The following is an 8,311-nucleotide window of genomic DNA, read 5'->3' as shown; positions in this document are numbered from 1 at the left end:
ATCAAAATAAGTCTTATGTCCAGAACAGGACTTGTTTTAGACCTAATTACTCTCGTGGACAACCATCTCTCCTCAATGACCGACTCTCTCTCTCTCTTGGCCATAAGTTCTTCTAATTGTGTAAAATTCCACTTCCTATAACTAAAAAGCATTTTTAAACTTAAAGCACAATAATTCAAGTAAAGGACAGTACAAAGTTCACAGATATAGCAAACTCCACAATTACCCAGTAATCACATCGAAATTGTCTCCTTCCTATTCACAGTGTGATATATGCAGGTAAAATTGGATTAACCTTAAATCAATGGAATAGATCCACTTAGTAACAGGAGATGTGGCAAAAATACTGCTTATGAAATAATACTAAATCTCTCAGTGCCTGAGTCATGAAAATAAATGAAATAAAGAAACTGGATGCAAAGTTAAATGTAAAATAAACAATCTTTATTATAACAGTCGCAAAACCCAAACACAGTATATGTACTTGTTTTTACTTATTCTGAGCAATCGCTTCTACTAAATCTTCTGTATTTAACTCTTACAGTTGAATTCATTTAGCTAAATGCAATATTCATTAGTTTGAAAGAAATGACACATTTATCCAGAGTGACTAGCACTAACCATGTGATAGTCACTGTCATGTAAACATAGACGAGACCATAACCTCGAGATATCACCTGGATGACCATTGAAGGACACAGCCGCTGACATCCTTGCACAATGTGCAGTACTGCAGCAATCTTAGGCAGAACAGGTACTAACTACTAACAAGAGAACAAAAAAGGATCAAAGGTAGCTCAGAACAAAATCAAGTTAGCGGCTGTCTACAGTCTAGACCACTTCCTATGTGAAACCTGCAAATATACAGAATAAATGATATATTCAAAATAAAAAATATAATATTACAAGAAAATAGAAATGCATGCCATATACCACACATATATATATAGTCATATACCACAGAGGTTCAATAATACCTTGAAGAATTTCTAAGGAATAAAAGAGCAGACGTGAAAGTTTTCAAAAGGCCACAATATTGTGTAAACGTTTCTTTTAAGCTCTATTCTCAAGAAGATTATGCTAAACTGAATAACAAATTTAATAGAATTGGCAGTATTGAATATATGAATAACAGATAAATTATTAATTCTAAAGGCAATATAAAAAAAAAGGAAAATAAATCTAACTCTTTCCGATTTCAAATGCTCAATATATCTTTTCCCCTTCAATCATCCCTCTATAGGTGAAGTAGAGAACGAAATTTACCCATGCTGCATTGCTACGGTCTCTATCACCGTGTACGCGAAATAGGTTGAGGTAGGCTTTGTAGATGTAAAACCATTTGTAGTTTTTATATAATTTAAAATATAATATATCGATAATAATAGTATTTTAGTAACGTTTATGGACACATTGTGATATTAGTTAAGTTTTATTGTTGTTAAAAAGCAAGCTTTAATAGATTAGGTTTGATTGAAAGGGAATCATGCCTGGTGTTGGTGTGTGGTTGGCAATGGCTATTGACTTGCACTTTGATAAAGTCACAGGAATTTGTAATTTTAGTGCAGACGTGTTACTGTGAGGAATGTGTTTTGTTGACTTTAATATTTCTTGAAACATCAAAAGAAATTGTCTTTTCGATGGGCTGTCGTACAAATCTTAATAGGGCATTTTTAGGGCTGATAGTAGAGCTAGTTAAAATGAACCAAGCAATAATAGAATAGCATTTAAAACTTTACAAGTAGTGAAAATACCTTTGGCCTTTTGTTCATGTTACTTTTTATTGATTCCCTGTTTCACTAGCATATTTCCTCAATATTTTATTAAAATTATATACCCAAATATTTGAAAAAATAAGTACGTTATAAATTAATAGCTTGAAAACGTTTTGTGACAATTTTACTTTGAAACATTTAATGCATGTCCAAGACTGTAGACATCATATACTCTAGTGATTATAATTTAGGTAATGTTAAGTTACCAGTTATGTATACCAAATAAATTCTATCTCAAAGTGGCACAAGTTTGACTGGCATTAGCACCAAGAAATATCGGACATTATTTGCATCAGAAAGTTAACTTGTTTTATTGTAGTGGTTATACATGTATTTTTGCCAGACTTAATGCAGTTTCAGGGGCTACAATTATGCAGGTAGTGAAAATGTTTGAGAGGAAGGATACTATATTGTTGCAATTTCTATACTTCCCAACTTCGTTATAAGCCATGTGTTATATATAAAACACAAAAAAGTATAATGTAGTTACTTAGGGGTCTGTGAAACAAGCTGTGGTTCAAAATGCTAACACAACTATCTCTGTTTATTTATTAATGACATATCCTAAACAATGATAGTTATCCAGTGGTTTAAGTATAGAAACAAAAAGTTTTGAACCTTCTACAATTTGTCCCAAAAGGTTTTGGAGGTATTTGTGATATTGGGGGTTGGTGGGGCAGTTCAGTTTCACCCTTAATACAAATAAAAAGTTATGTGGCCAAGCGTATAAATTAACAATTACACTTGGCCATCTTGTACAATTGTTTGTAAGAGTTAATGTTAGTTCAGTATTGTAATGTAAACATGTAATATTTTTATATTGCCACCTAGCAACAAGTGGAGTTTAGCTGTTCCATTTAACAGGGGCCAGTTTGTTTTATTGATATAATAATTTACCATATTATTGAAAGTTACCAACAAACAGCACAAGAAATATTTCATGTAAATAAGGAAAAAGCATGGGTTGAGTATGACCATCCAATGATCACCTGGAAACTAAGGGTTGGTAAAGGCAACTAGGATGAGCAAGTGTTATTCAACTGTCCTTCAGTATTTATTGGATGTTTTTATCAGTTTATATTATGTCAAAAACCTAAATGATGGCTGGAATATTTTTGACTATGATGTGAAGAAAACAAACTGGTCTGACTACAAATGCTTTTCTCAGTAGGACTTGACACTCATGTAAACATTTCTGTACCTCTGAAAAATATTTTGGTACATTTTTATTAATATGAAAAACATTACATATTTTTAATGGAACTCTAGAGTTATTATGGCAGAACATGGTTGCAATTGAGACTTAAAAATTCAAAAATACATGTTTGTGCATGCATAGCACTAGTGGCATAAATTTAACCATTGAAATCTTGTTTTGACTAATGTAAGTATAACCACTACCTATATTTATTATATTTCTATACTTTTATAGTTTTGTGAAAAAGCAGTGTAAGTTATTCAAAAAGGTCATTTTTAATGCCAATAAGAAAGAAAAACATCAAAATCATAACCCATTGAAACTCACAAAAACAAAATGCAATTAAATTCTGTGGATTTGAGGTTTATTTAAAATGTTAGTCAAGGCCTAATAGTTTGATATTTAAAATTCTTTTTTCTGGTGGGTTGGTTAACAAATTCAACATCATGCAGTCTGTGTTGGTTACTTCCATACAGTTATGATTATAGCTTATAATGAGGCAATTAGCAGGGAAAACAGAGATAGAACAGAATATGAATTTTACAATGCTTCATTGTAATTTTATAAATTTTTCTTTTCCACTGTGGTTAATAGGCTTTCTAGGCCAGGCTTAAAAACATTTTTGTTTGCTACAACCCTAAACCGATTTAAAATGTGAGAAGGTAAAATATAATGCATGAAACCAGGAATACAGTTACTATCAACATTAATTCTATTAACTCTCTCAGCACAGGCTCGGTCCCTAGGACCGACCTTGTAATCATTTTGTGCTTATTATAGTTTTCATGCTATAACTTTTAAATTAGTAAGCATGTGCTAACGAAATATGACAGGTTGTCAGTAAATATTACAATGCTTTCTTATGCAGAATATTAATTTTTTTAATTAAGTCTTAAGGTTTGTAAAACAATGTTTTTCTCATGGCTTTTTTTTTTTTTATCACTTGTTGTCTATCCAACATGCAAAGTAATTTTCACTTTAAGATTAAAAATACTTTTGTGCATCAGAAAATGTTCAAATTTCACATGTGAAATCTTTATAATGTCCAGATAGTTATCAAATGTTTCTTAAGAAAAAAAACTGTCTGTTATTTTCAGTAACGAATCTGTATATGTTTAGTCGATTTGTCTGATCTCGTATCCATATTAAAAAAATTAGGAAATATAAATTATGCCTTTTTCATTATAGAATCACTACAAATTTTAACATGAAAACATGAATGTTTAGATTGAATAGCTTAAATCTCATAACATTATACATTTATATATATTTATTATTTTTATTATATTGCCCTTTTAGCCATGCCAGGCTAACAATACAGAAGTTACAATGACATTGTGCACATGCACTCATGTTACCGTATCCAATAATATAAAACTGATCTTTAGTCATTACAAAGTGACCTGTCTTGGCTGTGTTTTAGTAGACTAGTATTTTGTAAAATACTCACATTTCAATTATTATACATTATATATGTATATAGATTATTGCTATTTAGAAATAACTTATTGAACTTATTTTTCTTGAAACATACAACAGTAAATTAAAGAAGTAAAGCAAACAATTAACTCTTCTAGTTACAACCTTTGTACTCGGTTGCTGCTTGACATAGGTTCCTAAGCCTTTTAAAGTCTTGCACGTGGAGGATATAAAACGAAATAATGTTTTTAGGTTTTATGTGTATACAGTTGAATAACCAAAAAATCATAAATTACTATATCAATATCATAGAATTCAACTATAATTTATCTTAGTAACTAAGATGTAATACGAAATTTTGAGCAGACTAAAGACACAACCTACCTCCTTGAAATCTTGGTTCGAAAAAAAGAGATGGCGTTCAAACACATTAAAATGGCAGAGAAAGCCACTAGGGGGACATTCTCAGCTTCCGATTGGTTATTCATGTCATATATAGAAGTAAATGTATATAAGGGAGCATTTCCAAAAGTGGAAAGAGGTGAGCGGGGCCACTGTTTTTGAGTCAGTAATAATTGTTATCTCAGCAGGTAGAAAAGATATGAGGTGCTTATTTTATATTCTAACTTGTCAATATTGGTAATTTGAGTTCCTAATTCGTATGAAACAATAGACTTAGTATTTTTGGCATCACAAACATATAATTTGAACCAGTTCTGCATTGAACATACCACATGACACACAAAAATTGATGTTTAACTGTTTTTCTAATATTTACTTTTAAGTTAAGAAATTGAGTTGAATTGACTATTGCTAACATTTTACTGTTTTTTCTTCCATTCATCTCTTTTGCCAAGTAAATCTACAAGTACTTCTCTCCATGTGAATAAGATTTCAATTGGAATTTGCTTTGATTCTAATCCTCAATCTGTGAGAACGTTTTTTGGAAACATACAATGAACAGACTTGTGTTTACCATGTGTTGATGTATGATCCTCAATAGTAAATTTTACCCTGCTGGGTCATGTATTTATTAGTTTAGTGGGAATGGTCCCGGGTGCAAGATTAGTCATGTTGTTAAACCTCAATGCATTGTCCAATTGGCATTGAGCTGTCAAATCGTAATTTAGTTATGCCTTCCCACATCATCATGGACTACATGAATTTCTGGGAAAAAGATATTCTAGCCATAATACAGCAATAACATTTTTTATAAAGTCAGCAACTTTTGTTAGATGGGTTGGTATATTAGCAAAAGTAAAATAACCTGGGTCATAATGTCTTTCAGTCAGCCCCATTTCAAACAATCAGTCGAGTTACATCCAACAGAAATTTTTTTAAGCCTAGACCTACTTGCTAATTTGTAACAGTAGCCAGAAGTGGCAAGTGTAATTTAACATGAAGCTAGTGTTGTTTTCTTTCTCAAACCTAGTACATTTTTTCATGGCTCTCAATAATAAATTCATACAAATTTCACATAATTGAGTGAAATTAAACATGGTTTTCTTATGGTTTTTTTTTTTCTTTGCTTCAATGCTGCAAAATATCTTCACTCTACAGACACTGTGATTTTTTTTTTGACTTCCATGAAAAGCTTATCAGAAGTAAGCTGTGGGAAAATCTTGTTGGTCATCGTAATCTACTGATCAGAGATGATTATAATTAATAACTTTACAAAAAAATGTGTTAAATGTAAAGAAGGACATTATGAAAGGTGAATATAAGCAAGACTGATTAACTTTTATAGTATGGCAAGAAATTAGATTCAATTCACTATGTAGATACTGCTGTTTCAGATTTTCATCAGGGTATGATTGCGTTAGGCAGAGCAGTCCACATGTGTGGTGCAAGCACTTCTGAATTTGTAGATACATCTACTTAGGTGCAATTAAAAGTATAGACAGTTAAAACCTACTCTGGTATTTTATTAAATGTTAAGAGGATATTTCTGTATAATAGAAAATCAACATAAAGTAACATGATCAACAGTAGGGTGAAGAGAGTTAAGGTTGCTTAATTAATGCCAATATAATGGACAAGGTTTTTCAATTCCTTTAGAGTCAAAATGCTCCTGACATCCCTTCTCAGCCTTGGTGTAATAAAAATTATATTTGAGATTTTATTTTCAATCAATTTTATTTATATATGATAATTTGAGCTTATAGTTATGCTTTTATAATTCCATCCTTTTGCATTTAGTGCAAAAGAGAATTCTATTTAGAATAAAAATCAAATTTTAAATGTTTATTTTTTGTTAGTATATTTTTTATAAAAGACATGGGTCATCAGAAGCATTCTCATATCACAGAACTTTAAACTTTGGTTAGCTTCAGGTAAATGGAAATAATTTATAAAAGCACTTAAATATTGTTCTATGTTAGTAATTTGTACATTTTAGTAGAAGTTTAGGGCTATACATACAAGTCAAAATGTAAAATCTGAACAACTATAGGCATAATGAACAAATTCACATGTAATTAAATGTATGAAAATGTGTATGTAACTATTTTGTAAATGCTATCAGTGATTCTTACTGGTGAAATGACAATACCTTGGGTCTGTGGGTAAGAGAGCATTCTTTATGGTAAAAATCAAGTTTCATATCAGTTAAAAGAAATTACTATGTTCAATTTAGTAAAACAAATTTAACTCATTAAATTATATATTTTTGTCAGTGATTCTTTTATATGCTGTGAAATCAGTTTCTAAACATAACCTTAGTATAGGGGGTGTGCATGAATGTCTTTGGTTATTGAAGGGATCTTTGAGATAAAAAATGTTGAGAACAACTTTTGTAGTTAAGGCTAGCTAAAGTTTTAATCTTCTAAAGCTTAACTTTTAATAAGCCAGTAATCATCCTGGACTGTGGTGAATTCAATGTCAAGAATTATAGTCAAGGTTAAAAGTATTATTAGAAAATACATTGCATATTTGAAGTGATCCATTATTATTCCCATTTAAATCAATACTATTGTCAGTCTGTATCATATGATGAAGAGCCAATTCTAAAATTAACTGGTAATAGTATTCATAAAAATGTGAAGTTAAAAATACTAACTGATTTTATTGTATAGTTATTAAATCAAAAATATAACATGTTTTAATGCAATTAAGATAAGTTTTTGATAGTTTGTACACAAAGTGTCTACTTAGCAGATTTAATAAAGCATAAAGTTTTGCTCTTTTAATAATGTAATTTTTATAATTTTAATATATAAAAACTGGGATAGGCCAGAATAATTTTTCTAAGAATTTAGTTTTTGTCATTACAAAAAAAATTAAAAAGGAGAGACTATTCTAAATTGAACTGAAATATTAATGAGTAAGAGAAATTGGAGGAATGTGTAACAACCTTTGTGAATAACTTATGAAACTAAGTGCTTGTATAAGAATTTGATAAACTAACTACTAAATCTTTCAGTGCCACCTTAGTGGAAAGGATGGCTGAGACAAAGGCAGAAAAAACGAACTTAGTTGCTCCTGTGAAAGCAAAACAATCTCTTAAGCCTGGAAGGTGAGTTTTTTATGCATTGTTTATTAAATCTTTCAGCACGGCCTCGGTCCATCGGACCGACCTCGTAACCATTTTGTGCTTGTTATACTTTTCATGCTATAACTTATAAATTAGTGAGCATGTATTAACAAAATTGGCAAATTATAAGTAAGCATTAAAATTCTTTCATATCAAGTTTTTTTTATTAAAAGTCTTAAGATTTGTAAAGCTGTGTTTTTTTTCTTTTTACATGTTGCTTATCAATCATGCATCAGAAAATTTTCATATTTCACATGCAAAGTCTATCATATCCAGATAGTTATCAAACATTTCTTAGGAAAAACTTCATATTTTATCTGTTATTTTCAGTAACTAATCTTTGTACGGTTTGGTACATTTGACTGATCTCGCAACCACCATAAAAAA

At 30.4% G+C, this 8,311-nt stretch overlaps 1 long non-coding RNA gene across 1 annotated transcript; it reads left to right on the top strand.

Annotated features, from left to right (window-relative positions):
• The first annotated feature begins 1,245 nt into the window (after positions 1-1,245).
• On the top strand, positions 1,246-7,905 carry LOC106460112. Its single transcript, XR_001290865.2, has 2 exons — positions 1,246-1,317; positions 7,814-7,905. It is a non-coding gene; the product is annotated as an uncharacterized LOC106460112 (long non-coding RNA).
• Positions 7,906-8,311: the final 406 nt, after the last annotated feature.

This window comes from Limulus polyphemus, unplaced genomic scaffold (genome assembly GCF_000517525.1).
Source record: "Limulus polyphemus unplaced genomic scaffold, Limulus_polyphemus-2.1.2 Scaffold711, whole genome shotgun sequence".
NCBI lineage: Eukaryota > Metazoa > Arthropoda > Merostomata > Xiphosura > Limulidae > Limulus > Limulus polyphemus.
This window is presented reverse-complemented; position numbering and strand designations above follow the sequence as displayed.